Source organism: Rhinoraja longicauda, chromosome 32, assembly GCF_053455715.1.
Source record: "Rhinoraja longicauda isolate Sanriku21f chromosome 32, sRhiLon1.1, whole genome shotgun sequence".
In the NCBI taxonomy this organism is placed as follows: domain Eukaryota; kingdom Metazoa; phylum Chordata; class Chondrichthyes; order Rajiformes; family Arhynchobatidae; genus Rhinoraja; species Rhinoraja longicauda.
Genome location: NC_135984.1, coordinates 5,975,629 through 5,989,399, shown reverse-complemented (window position 1 = coordinate 5,989,399; position 13,771 = coordinate 5,975,629). Strand labels below are relative to the sequence as shown.

General features: G+C 45.1%; 2 protein-coding genes across 5 annotated transcripts in view; one reads left to right on the top strand and one right to left on the bottom strand.

Annotated features, from left to right (window-relative positions):
* The window catches only part of LOC144608670 (glucose-6-phosphate exchanger SLC37A4-like), a 32,305-nt gene extending 30,467 nt beyond the window's left edge, over positions 1-1,838 (bottom strand). For 3 of the 4 annotated variants that reach the window (XR_013549228.1, XM_078426657.1, XM_078426659.1), the window contains exon 1: positions 1,757-1,838. The gene's annotated coding sequence lies outside the window, so the exon portion shown is untranslated. The remainder of the gene's footprint in view (positions 1-1,756) is intronic. The other variant, XM_078426658.1, reaches the window with a different exon arrangement.
* Positions 1,839-2,431: 593 nt separating this feature from the next.
* LOC144608633 (proprotein convertase subtilisin/kexin type 7-like) overlaps positions 2,432-13,771 on the top strand; it is a 48,620-nt gene continuing 37,280 nt past the window's right edge. Inside the window, exon 1 of the mRNA XM_078426607.1 lies at positions 2,432-2,566. The gene's annotated coding sequence lies outside the window, so the exon portion shown is untranslated. The remainder of the gene's footprint in view (positions 2,567-13,771) is intronic.

Here is a 13,771-nt window from a genome sequence, read left to right as displayed (position 1 = left end):
TGTTGTCCTGTGTAGGAAGGAACTGCAGATACTGGTTTATAATGCAGATAGACACAAAGTGCTGGAGTAACTCAGCAGGTCAGCCAGCATATCTGGAGATAAAGAAAGGGCGATGATTTAGGTCGGGACCCTTCTTCAATATTGTCCTGGTGGTCAGAGTCAGAGGACAGAGGGTTGTTTTTCAGATTGAAGGCCATAGACCAGTGGTGGGCTGCAGGGTCTCCTGATGTTATTTAAGGTCATAAGGAATAGGAGTAGAATTAGGCCATTCGGCCCATTACTCCACCATTCAATTGTGGCTGATCTATCTCTCTCTCCGAACCCCATTCTCCTGCCTTCTCTCCGACACCTGTACTCATTAATCTGTCCTGTATCTATCTCTGCCTTAAAAACATCCACTGACTTGGCCACCACAGCCCTCTGTGGCAAATAATTCCACAGATTCACCACCCTTTTTATATGAACAATGATATTTATATTAACAATTTGGATGAAAATGGAGGTGACCTGATTGGTAAGTTTGCAGACGACAAACTAAAATTAGTGGCATGGTGGACAGTGAAGACCATTGTCTTACGGTTATACTGTAAAAGTGTATGAGCCTATAACAGATAAACTAATTCATTAAATGCTGGGGTAACTCAATGCAGCATCCCTGGAGGGCATGGATAGGTGATGTTTCAGGTTGTGGCCCTTTTCACACACTGAAGTCATCGGAGTCCGAAGAAGTGTAAGAAAATAACTGCAGATGCTGGTACAAATCAAAGGTATTTATTCACAAAATGTTGGAGTAACGCAGCAGATCAGGCAGCATCTCAGGTGGGAAGGAATGGGCAACGTTTTGGGTCGAGACCCTTCTCCAGAGATGCTGTCTGACCCGCTGAATTACTCCAGCTTTTTGTGCCCGTCTTCATTATTGGTAAAAGCCAACTCACTGGTAAAACTGAAGTCAGAAACGCAGCAGATAGATACAAAATGCTTACTCAGCAGATCAGGCAGTATCCCTGGAGAACATGGGTAGGTGACATTTTGGGTCGGAACCCTTCTTCAGACTGATGGGGGGGGGGGGGGGGGGGGAGGGGGAGAAAGAAAGCTGGGAGAAGGGGCAGGACAGAAGGACCATTGCCAGTAATAAGTGAACACAGACAAAATAACATAGATAATAACATAATGATAACCCTGGCGTAATGAGAATAAGAAACATATTAAGCAGGAAAAGCTGTAGGAGGGAATGGCTGTGAAATATCCTCTTGCCTATTTACACTCTACCTTCACCAAGGACAGCGAGGTCGTTGATGCTTTGATATTTGAAGAATCAACACATAAGTCCCAAACACAACAATCAGGTTTTCTTTTTTTTTTGTGTGGTCTGGCAACATAGACTGTGCTGCTCTTTGAACACCACACCAGAGCCTGATCACAAATAAAATAGTTTCTAAAATGAGGAACAATTGGATCAGATCTGTCATTGCTGCATGAATCTAAACAGACCGAGTTGCAAAAGGAAGGAGTTAAATTTATCCCACGGGCGTTCTGCGTTGCTGATGTGCGGTTAGCGTTTTATGTGGCATATATAATTTGTGCAAAGTTAAATCCCACAGAATTTGCATTAACGACCAGATCAGCCAGTGGGGGTGACTGAGAAGCCAGAGGTGACTCTCCTGCTATTCCTGTTGCAGAATAGTTAAATGCTACTCGTTTCTCCTTCAGTGCATATTCCCCTGTGATATCCCGAGGGTTTTATGCACGCTCCTACCTGTGGTGCTGGCACAGCGCAGGTTCCCCTCAGCGACCCGCTCCTGCAACCACAGCCTCAGTGGCAGTAGCAGCAGCCAGCACCCTCCTCCCTGCAAGCAGCGCCAGCCACGCACTCAGCCCGCCCCCCTGGCTCTCCGATTGGCTCCCCTCGCCGATCATCCCGCCCCTAGCTACTCGATTGGGCCACCCAGCCGTCACTCACGCACATCCCGCCCCCCACTGCACCAGCGACCTCATCCTATTGGATATCAGAGGCGTCAGTCACCGCTGGGAGGCGGGACCAATGCATCTAATTGGACAACGCCTACTTCAATCACGGTGGAGCCTCTTCCCATTGGGTAGCAGAGGTGTCAGTCACCGCTGGGAGGCGGGACCCCCGCATCCACGGCTGGAAACCCACATTAATCACAGGCTGTTGTCAGCCAAACGGGTGCCATTTCCCTGCAACAAAGCCAATGCAAAGCGCAAAGGTAAGTGCATCGATTGAAGCACATCCGCTGTTACGAAAAATTGAAGATTTAAAAAAAAAATATAGGTAAAAGGTGATGAGCGACGGGGGAGATTGGAGGCGCGCCATCTTTGTTGCTGGCGGAAGTGACGGTTTGACAGCGGGCGCCGCCCCCCCCCCCCCCCCCCCCCCCCGCCCGCCTGCCGCCAGGACCGGAAGTGACTGCGGAGGTGTCGGCGGGGCATCGGCGAGCGGCTGAGGGAGGCGTCGGGGCGAGATGGCGGGAGTGGGAGTGGCGGCGGATGGTGTTGGTGGAGGAGGAAGAGGAGAGCTAGGAGCCGGCGAGCGCCAGGTGCACAGGTGAGTCGCGAGTGACTCCCTCCCTCCCTCCCTCAGGTAACTCACTCACTCCCTCAGGTACCTACCTGCCCCGCCCGGGGCTGCTCTCCCACCTGTCGACCCGGCCTTGGACCAGGACCAGGACCAGGTGGAGGTGAGTGGCCCCGCGTCCCCGGCTGCAGCAGCAACAACATCTACAGATTGAGCCAATTTCCAAAATGCAATTCTTTCTTTTTTTGGGGGAAAAATAAAAAAGTTTATCTTTCCTTGTGCAGCGTTGGAAAGTTTGCCGCCTGCAAGCACCAAGCACCAAGCACCAAGCAAGGAAGCCCACACAGCCCGGGTGTGAACTGCCATCCACATCTGTTTCAAGAAAATAACTGCAGATGCTGGTACAACATCGAAGGTATTTATTCACAAAATGCTGGAGTAACTCAGCAGGTCAGGCAGCATCTCTGGAGAGAAGGAATGGGTGACCCTTCAAGGGTCTCGACCAGAAACGTCACCCATTCCTTCTCTCCTGAGATGCTGCCTGACCTGCTGAGTTACTCCAGCATTGTGTGAATAAATACCTCAGATCTGTTTCAAGGTGCATGCATAGTTGTTGATAATACTGCAGTTGTCAAGTTGTGTAGGGAGGAACTGCAGATGCTGGTTTACACCGAAGGTAGACACAAAATGCTGGAGTAACTCAGCGCGACAGGCGGCATCTCAGGAGAGAAGGAATGGGTGATCTCTGGAGAGAAGGAATGGGTTTTGTGTTGGTTGTGATTGTGTGTGGAATTGTTTATTTTTGTTGTTCTATTGCTGGACTGTGGGTTTGCTGGACTGTTTCATTTCACTGCACATCTTGTATGTGTATGTGACAAATAAACTTGACTTGACTTGGGTCTCGACCCGAAACGTCACCCGTTCCTTCTCTCCAGAGACACCGCCTGTCGCGCTGAGGTACTCCAGCATTTTGTGTGCTGCAATTGTCAAGTCTTCCGCGTCTTCCAAATGATGTTTGGGTTCAGTGCACCAACCAGAAGTAAGATTTAAGCCTTGTAATCGTGGCTACTCTTGATTGTTATATTCTATTCTCATGTAAATGAAATCCGGTTGTAAATCCTCCTCACTGGACTGTTTATCTCATTACCGAACAAACATTGTTGTTGTGTTGTGACTGTTGTAACTAGTCCCATTTGTAGTTGATTTTGGCCGTAACTCGACTCTGCTGCGAGTTCTCTTTGGTGACGTCGGGCAGGCTCTTTCGCTTTAAGCATCAATCAGTTCGTTTCTTTACTGAGATTAATTTGTTAGAATTTTAAAACAAAATTAGTTGAATTTGAATATTTTTTTGGTGCACATCACCTCTAGTTTCTCTTTAACGTATACAACTGAGTACTTGGTAAATTGTGATTAAAATAATAAATAGTTTTACAGTGAAACTTTGTTCCAGTAAACAACTTTTCTTACCAAGTGCAAGCTGTTGTCTTCCAGTGTTTCCTTATTTCCTTATTTATAAGGTGCTACCTTATTTTATTTTAGTTTCTTTATTTCCTGATATTCTCATTCCCTCCTTCAGCTGCCCATCATCATCACACCCACTACTTAGTCATCATCATCATATCATCATATATATACAGCCGGAAACAGGCCTTTTCGGCCCACCAAGTCCGTGCCGCCCAGCGATCCCCGTACATTAACACTATCCTACACCCACTAGGGACAATTTTTCAAGTCAAGTTTATTTGTCACATACACATACACGATGAGCAGTGAAATGAAAGTGCCCTTCTGTGAAGCTGGTTGTTTATGTTTTGTTACCGTGCTACATTTCTTTGAAAGTTAACTTCCTGTTCCCCAATGTGACCTCCCCACCATCGAAGGAATCCATAGAAGTCACTGCTTCAAAGAAAGCCAGCACCATCAAAGACCCAAACCACCCTGGCCACACTCTCATTTCAGTTCTGCCATCAGGAAGAAGGTATAGGAGTCTAAAAACGGTAACATCCAGGTTCAGGAACAACTTCTTCACAACAACCACGAGTTGATTGAACACTACAACCTCCAATTAAACTGTAAACTGTCTTGGTTGCAACTAGGGACTTCGGACTTTGTTTTGTTTGGGACTTTATTTACTAAACTTTTTTGTTTGTTCATTGTGTCATCTATTGAGCACATATAGTTTGGAAACCTGTAATGCCGCTGCGAGTAAGAATTTCACTGATCTGTTTTGGTACATACGACAATTAAATGCTCTGACACTCCCTTGATTATTATAGTTAAAAGACATTTGAACATTACATGGACAGGAATATTTTGGATGGATATGTGACAAATGCAGAGAAATGGGATTAGCTTAGATTGGCATCTTGGTCAGCATGTCAAAGCATTTTCCTGAGAAAATAAGCTGCAGATCTAGGTAATGTCATAATGGGTAGCCCAGCAGTAGAATTGTTGCCTTACAGCTCCAGAGAACCAGGTTTGATCCTGACTGTAGGTGCTGTCTGTACGGAGTTTGCACGTTTGTTCCCCCTGTGACCATGTGGGCTTTCTCCGGATGCCTCCCACATTTCAAAGATTTGTAGGTTAATTGACTTCTGCAAATTGTCCCTAGTGTATGTAGGACAGAACTAGTGTACAAGGGTGATCGATGGTCAGCATGGACTTGGTGGGCCGAAGGGCCTGTTTCCACGCTGTATCTCTAAACGTAACTAAATTCCATGCACTTATCCTCTTATTTATTTTTGGACTGATGGGTTTGAATGCACACTACATCCAGACATCCCTGTGAACCCAAGGAGTTCAACATGTTGTCTCAGTAACGTGTTATGCTGGGTTCCTGCTTCTTTTGTTCTCTCAGAGTTAGGGATAAATTGCTTGGGTTCTGAGCGGCTATTTGAAGCTAAAGTGGGATCAGTAGGTGAGGCTTGACAGGGTGAGTGGGTGGTTTGATTCGAATGCTTTGCATTCATTCCAAAGCTTATTCTTGGCCTCTGTCGGGTCCCATTGTAATGAATTAAGTTTCTCAGTACATTCCCAAAGACTGCTTCTCCAGTTTAATCAAGGACGAATTACACCCTGGCCACTCCCTCTTCTCCCCTCTCCCGTCGGGCAAAAGGTATAGAAGTGTGAAAACGCACACCTCCAGATCAGTCTGAAGAAGGGTCTCGACCCGAAACGTCACCCATTCCTTCTCTCCAGAGATGCTGCCTGACCTACTGAGTTACTCCGGCATTTTGTGACACCTCCAGATCCAAGTTCGGTTTCTTCCCAGCTGTTTTCAGGCAACTGAACCAGCCTACCAACAACTAAAGAGCAGACCTAGCTATAATCTACCTCATTGGAGAACCTCGGACTATCTTAGGTCGGACTTTACTGGACTTTATCTTCCACTAAACGTCATTCCTTTTATCCTGTATTTGTACATTGTGGTTGACTTGATTGTAATCATGTATTGTCTTTCCGCTGACTGGTTAGCATGCAACAAAAGCTTTTTACTGTACTTCGGTACACGTGACAATTAACTAAACTCAGTCGTCGTTTCAGGCTGAAGACCCTTCATTTAAACCAAGACAGGGAGAAAAATGTTAGTCTCAAGTTGCAGATAAAGTTGAGGGGAGGGATGGGAAGGGCAAAGGGCTATCTGTGATAGGATGGCTGTCACTGTGAATGTTACCACTCAGACTCAGATTTGTGTGCTGTGAATTTCATCATCTAACTAGACTGGCGTGAATCTTGTCCCAAACCTGCTGTAGTTCACTGTTGACCAGCTCTTTGTTAATTTCCATTGCAACAAGTTGGAATGTTCACTTGTTTAAGTATTGGCCGTTCTATCATAGGTGAACTGTTTGGCACAGCGGCAGAGTTGCTGCCTTACACCGCCAGAGACCTGGGTTGGATCCTAACTACGGATGCTGACTGTATAAAATTTGGACGTTCTCCCTGTGACCGTGCGGGTTTTCTCCGGGTGCTCTGGTTTCTTCCCACTTTCTGAAGACGTGGGAAGACTTTTTGCAGACATTTTCTGAAGACTTTTTGCAGACATTTTTCATCTGCATCAGAGTGGGTTTGCAGATCAATTCTCCTGATGAGAGCTGAGATCTTTAAAATATATGGGAAGGAACTGCAGATGCTGGTTTATACAGAAGATAGACACAAAATGCTGGAGTAACTCAGCGGGTCAGGCAGCATCTCTGGAGAAAAGGAAGAGGTGATGTTTTGGGTCTGAACCCTTCAAGATCCGATGTGCAGGTTTGATCAAAAGAAAGAGAATGCTCTTCAGTGGATAGCTCTAGAGATGCAGCGATAAAGGTGGTGGGTGTATGGAATGAGCTGCCAGCGAAAGTAGTGGAGGCAGATGGAATAACAACATTCACACTCTGAAGAAGGGCTCTGACCTGATACGTCACCTATTTTTCTCCAGTGATGCTGCCTGACCCACTGAGTTGCTCCAGCATTTTGTGTCTATCTTTAAAATATTCTTGTTTTCATTTGAGGAGAGTGGAGGAGATTTATGGAGACTACAGAAATGCCTTACTGCTGGGTTGAAATCTTCCACTGAGTTTATTGGGTTTGAGGTTAATTCTTTAGTTGAAAAAAATAATTTGCGTCAGTGCTGGAATTCAAGCAACAGCAATAGTTACAGGTGGGTTGGGAACTGTTTTGGGTTGTTTGATGGATATTTGAGATGCGAATGAACTGAGTTTGGCAGAAGTTGGTGCCTATGGACTTGTTGCTTGTGACTGATGTGGTGGAAAGTGCTGAGGAACTGAATTTTGAGAAGAACGGTTCAGTGTAGTGTTTTTTCCACAATTCTGAGAAATACTCTCCAAGGTGAAACTGGTTTGGCTTTTCCTCTACAGAAATCTAAATCTGTGTCAAAACATCGTGACGAGCTGATCAAGACTAATATTTGTTTGGTTGGTTTGAGGAGGCGTCTTGGTTTCATGTTGAGCCCTGGCCAATGTTCACTCCGCAGCCACATTGCTGAAGACGCAAATTATTTGGTCATTACAGTGTGTTGACCATTGGCTGCTGTGTTACTCACATTACACCAGTGTGTTCAGTTCATTGGCTGCAGAGAGCTGGGACATCCTTAAAGAGAGCTGAAAGGCAAGAGGTAATTGTAAGGTTTTCATTTCCCCGGTGTTGACAATGACAGAAACTCTCCAAAATAAAGGGATATATCAAAGTTATCTCTTTAGATATTTGTCCTTTAGACATGTCCTCTTTGGACATCTCCAGTTCAAATTCCATTTGGAATATTTGAGGACCAAGAACCAATGAATTGAGTCAAAGGCACATGGTTTAAAAGCAAATTAAATATGGAAAAAGGACACAATGTACTGGAGTAAAGGCGCGTCAGGCAGCATCTCTGGAGAACATCAATAGGTTATTTTTGGGTTAGTACCCTTCACATCCTCTTTCAAACTAGCATCTACAGTTTGTTGTGTCTACCCTCTAAGTAATATTAGATACAGGTCAGGGGAGGGGGGTGTTTGATGTCTAGATAATTGGACCTATTCTGATGGGAAGAGTGGGGGGGAGCTGGAAGAGAGGAGGAGAAGAAGGACAAAGCCTGGCAAATGAAGGGGGTTTGATGGCATACAATCCTCAATCCAGACAGAACACTAGGTTAAAATCGAAAGTCAACCACTGTTCGTAAACAACGGCAATCATTTTCTATCAAATAGACCAACTAATGGTTTTGTCTTTTTTCTTTGCAAAATTAAAATATCCTTGCCTCTTTTTTAAAAACCCAGAATTAATAATGTCGACTAGCAACCTTTAATAAAACAGGTCACTATTTCTTGGGTGGTTTGCTGGGTTTGAGAATGTCTCTGGTGTTGTTGCTTCTAAGATGGCTGGTGAGGCCAATGTAGGAATTACCTCAATTGAATGACATATTCTTCGACTGATGGGGGTGGGGTGCAGTTGGGTCTTCAGTTTATGAGATGGTGTGCACCTTTCACACGCTCTGTGTGCTCCGGATGCATGGACCAGACGTTCTCAATACCATCTAAATGCTGCTCCTCCAATACGAGCTGCCATGGACTGAATAAATTCCATTTCCTAACGTTCCGTGGAGGTGCGGCCCTTGCGCGACCGAACGGAACAGGACCCGGCAGATCACGGATTCAGTGGTAGTCTGCCCAGCCGGACCCCTGTGGCCAAACTTACTTCTTTGGTTAAACATGACTTGTGGTGCGGGTTCAGTGATTCCTTTCAGTTTAATAGAGCGGAATAACTACAATGAGAGGTCAATTTCAGGTAACTTCAGGCACATGTTTGATTTAAATATGCTTTTTAAACGTTTAAAAAATTTGTTAAAATTTACATCACATGTGTAAGCTGACATTCAGAAATGTTCATATTTTTGGGATGGAGTCATAGTCATAGAGCTGTATAGCATCTAAACAGGCCGTTCAGCCCACCTTGTCCACACCGACCAAGTTAGGTCAGTCCCATTTTGCCTGCATTTGGCCCACAGCCCTCTTAAACCCTTCATATTCATATATATGTTCAAATGTCTCTTAAAGACATTAAAGATGTAGCAACGAGAGCACAGAGTCATTTAATGCGGGAAGGTATTTGGGGCTATTTGACCAGCTGTCTTTGAAAGATGTTTGTGATCATTTCTTTTGAACTGCAAAAAGCCTTTCATATCAGGCTTTGGGTCCACTGAAAGTAAGAGGCCATCAGTGACTTATCTATTGCTTTGCTATGTCGTGCTCTGCCTTGATGTCAAATGTATTGGAGCACATTGAGATTCACTCCAGACACTTTGTAGTTGCCATCATCCACGCAGGAACTCTGGGGTTCAGACAATAAATTCACAATGAGAAAGCTTGTGTCATTTGAACAGAATTAGGCCATTTGGCTCATCGAGTCTACTCCGCCATTCAATCATGGCTGATCTATCTTTCCCTCTCAACCCCATTCTCCTGCCTTCTCCCCATAACCCTTGACACCCAAATGCTCAAGTTGCATTGGTATTGGTTTGTCGAGCTGAGTGTCTGCAAAGATGTGGAGGTTCCCTCAACAAGGATCTCATGAAATTGGTTGCATAATGAGTTATTTTCAGTGCTTTACATTGAAGAGGACATTTTGTTCCTTGTCCATAAGAAAGCCATTTTCCACAGAGACTGCACACAGCTGTCACACACAACAATGTTTGTAAATTGATTGCCCTTCTGTTCTGTAACTTCCAGTGCTGGAACAAGCTACTCTCCAGTCAACATATGTGCCACATTTTGTGGAATTAGTTTCATTTTGAGTAATGCAAATGATTGCAGTGGCCTTCTGGTGATGCTTACACGTTGATTTAGAATCATACAGTCACACAGTGTTGAAACAGGCTCTTTGGCCCAACTTTCCCACGCTGACCAACATGTCCCATCTGCACAAATCCCACCTGCCATGTGTTCTGTATTACAGCTCTTAAGATTGAGGCACAGCTGGTAGAGTAGTTGCCTCAAAGCACCGGAGACCCTGGTTTCATCCTAACATTGGGTGCTGTCTGTGTGGGAGTTTGCATGTTCTTCCTGTGACTGCGAGGGTGTCCTCCGGGTGCTTCAGCTTCCACCCACGACAAAATGATGTGTGGGTTTGTTGGTTAATCAGCCTCTGTAAATTGCCCCGAATATGCAGGAAGTGCAAGTGGGATAAGACAGAACCAGTGTAAACAGGTGATCGATGGTTGGCATGGACTCGGTGGGCTGAAGGGCCTGTTTCCATGCTGTATCTTCGAATCAATCGAACTATGTCTTTCTGAGAAACAAAAAGAAAATGTGAAGTGTAAAAATAGCTCTTGACTTTCAGTGATCTAGATATGTCTCCCAGAGCAAGGTGGGGGGGGGTTTGTACAGTCTCCCTGGTGAAACCACACCTGAAGTATTATATGTAGTTTTGGTCTCCAAATTTGAGGAAGGACATTATTGCTATTGAGGGAGTGCAGCGTAGGTTTACAAGGTTAATTCACAGGAAGGCTGGACTGTCATATGTTGAAAGACTGGAGCGACTGGGCTTGTATACGCTGGAATTTAGACGGATGAGAGGGGATCTTATTGAAACATATATGATTATTAAGGGATTGGACACGCTGGAGGCAGGAAACATGTTCCTGATGGGGGGGGGGGGGGTGTGTGCAGAACCAGGGACCACAGTTTAAGAATAAGGGTAGGCCATTTAGAACGGAGATGAGGAAAAACTTTTTCACCCAGAGAGTTGTGCATCTGTGGAATTCTTTGCGTCAGAAGGCAGTAAGGCTGATTCTCGGGATGCTTTCAAGAGAGAGTTAGACAGAGCTCTTAAAGATAGCGGAGTCAAGGGATATGGGGAGATGGCAGGAATGGGGTAGTGATTGTGAATAATCGCATTGAATGCCGGTGCTAGCTCGAAGGGCCGAATGGCCTACTCCTGCACCTATTGACTATTGACCTGCTGACTTCCTCCAGCACTTTGTACGTCGCTCAAGATTACAACCTCTGTAGTCTCTTGACTCTTCCTCCCAGGAATGTGTTAGTATTGCTGTCAAATTGGAAGCGTCACAAGCCAAGGTCGACAACTATCTGTTTCACAGTAGTGTGAGTAATGCATGCTGTCTTCATGGTAATCCAAGGTTTGCTTAACCCGAGGAGGTGGTGCAAGCTGCACTCTTGTTGAAACCAGCATATTGCATCAGGAAAATCGTTCCACAGGTAGGAATGGTATGTCAATAGATCTCTCTTGCCTTTCATGTTCCCCTGTATCTCACCATTATCTCAAGAGTTCAAGAGTGCTGTTTTGTCCTATCCTCTGGATATGAACTGAGAAGATAATATTCTTACTTGCCTTAGCTTTACAGGCACATTAAATACAACCACAAGAAAAATAAATGTATAATAAATTATCAGTTATCTGAAGTAACCTAGACCATAGTGCAAAAACCAATGAATGTTGAGCAACTAAGGGGCTGTATCAAATGGGAAACTTTTTTCGGGAAGCTTTGCTCCATCAACTCTAACTTCTGGGATGAAGGATCTGACACTGTTACTGGCTAACTTTTAATATAAACTTTGCACTGTACACATTGGATGACCTGTTGAGTTTGTTGAAACTTGTTGATGTACCTGGGGAGGAGTTCTGTGTATGAGAGGAGGAGTCCCATGTACTGGTGTATGATAGTTTAGTTTAGAGATACAGCGTGGAAGCAGGCCCATCGGCCCACCAGGTTCGCGCCGACCAGTGATTCCCGCACACTAGCACTATCCTACGCATGCTTGGGACAATTTACTAAGCCAATTAACCTACGGACCTTATCTTTGGAGTGTGGGAGGAAACAGGAGTACCCGGAGAAAACCCATGTGGTCACAGAACATATAAACTCCGTACAGGCAGCACCAGTAGTCAGGGTCAAACCTAGGTCTCTGGTGCTGTAAGGCAGCAACTCTGCCGCTGGGCCATCATACTGCCTTAGAAAGGTGATTCTGATAATGCTGACAGTGGCACAAAGGTACACACCTCGAACACAAGTCACGCGGTCTTCTGTGCCACTGCTGTTGACTGCACCAGGCCATGTTCACTGGTCAAACTTTTGGTGAGCAGCATCCATTGCAGCCATAATTAGAGAGTGAAGAGAGCAGTTTATTGCCATGTGTACAGAATCTGAACAATGAAATTCTTAATTGCAGCAGCACAACAGGTTTGTAATACCTTTGTTCCTATACTCAACTCCTCTTGTTATGAAGGTCAACATTCCATTGGCTTTCTTCACTGCCTGCTGTACCTGCATGCTTCCTTTCAGTGACTGATGCACTAGGACACCCAGATCTCGTTGTACGTCCCCTTTTCCTAACTTGACATCATTCAGATAATACTCTGCCTTCCTATTCTTACCACCAAAGTGGATAACCTCACACTTATCCACATTAAACTGCATCTGCCATGCATCTGCCCACTCACACAACCTGTCCAAGTCACCCTGCAACCTCATAGCATCTTCCTCACAATTCACACTACCACCCAGCTTTGTATCATCTGCAAATTTGCTAATGGTACTTTGAATCCCTTCATCTAAGTCATTAATTTATATTGTAAATAGCTGCGGTCCCAGCACTGAGCCTTGCGGTACCCCACTAGTTACTGCCTGCCATTCTGAAAGGGACCCATTTATCCCCACTCTTTGCTTTCTGTCTGTCAACCAATTTTCTATCCATGTCAGTACCCTACCTCCAATACCATGTGCTCTAATTTTGCCCACTAATCTCCTATGTGGAACCTTGTCCAAGGCTTTCCGAAAGTCAAGGTACACCACATCCACTGGCTCTCCCCTGTCAATTTTCCTAGTTATATCCTCGAAGAATTCCAGAAGATTAGTCAAGCATGATTTCCCCTTCGTAAATCCATGCTGACTCGAAACAATCCTGTTACTACTATCCAAATGCTCTGCAATTTCGTCTTTTATAATTGACTCCAGCATCTTCCCCACCACTGATGTCAGACTAACTGGTCTATAATTTCCCGTTTTCTCTCTCCCTCCTTTCTTTAAAAAGTGGGATAATAAAAAGTTCAATAAGTTGGGCGGCACAGTGGCTCTGTGTTATTGCTGCCTTGCAGCACCAGAGACCCGGGTTTGATCCTGACCAAGGATGCTGTCTGTCTGGAGTTTGTACGTTCTCCCCGTGACCTGCATGGGTTTTCTCGGAGATCTCCGGTTTCCTCCCACACTCCAAAGATGTACAGGTTTGTAAGTTAATTGGCTTGGTATAAATGTAAATTATCCCCAGTGTGGGTAGGATAGTGTTAATGTGTGGGGATCGCTGGTCGGCGTGGACTGGGTCGGCCAAAGTCCTGTTTCCCTGCTGTATCTCTAAACTAAAAATTTTAAAAACAACATTGACAGCAGCTCTACTATCTGTGTTGCAATCTTACAAGCCGTAAAACACCGGGCAGTATTCCCAAAAAACAAAACAAAGCCCGAAATCCCAAGTGCCACCAAGGGAGTTCATATTTTGGACTTTAGTTGGAGTTTGTAGTGTTCAATAGCCATATAGTTGTTGTCTTCTTCCCGATGGCAAGGGTGAAGTATTTTGATATTAGCCAATGCTCAGTGTTTTGGGAGATGTGAGAACTATATTCTGCACTCTATCTTTGTGGGTGTCAGAGGTTATGGGGAGAAGACAGGAGAATGGGGTTAGGAGGGAGAGATAGATCAGTCATGATTGAATGGTGGAATGGACCTGATGGGCCGAATGACCT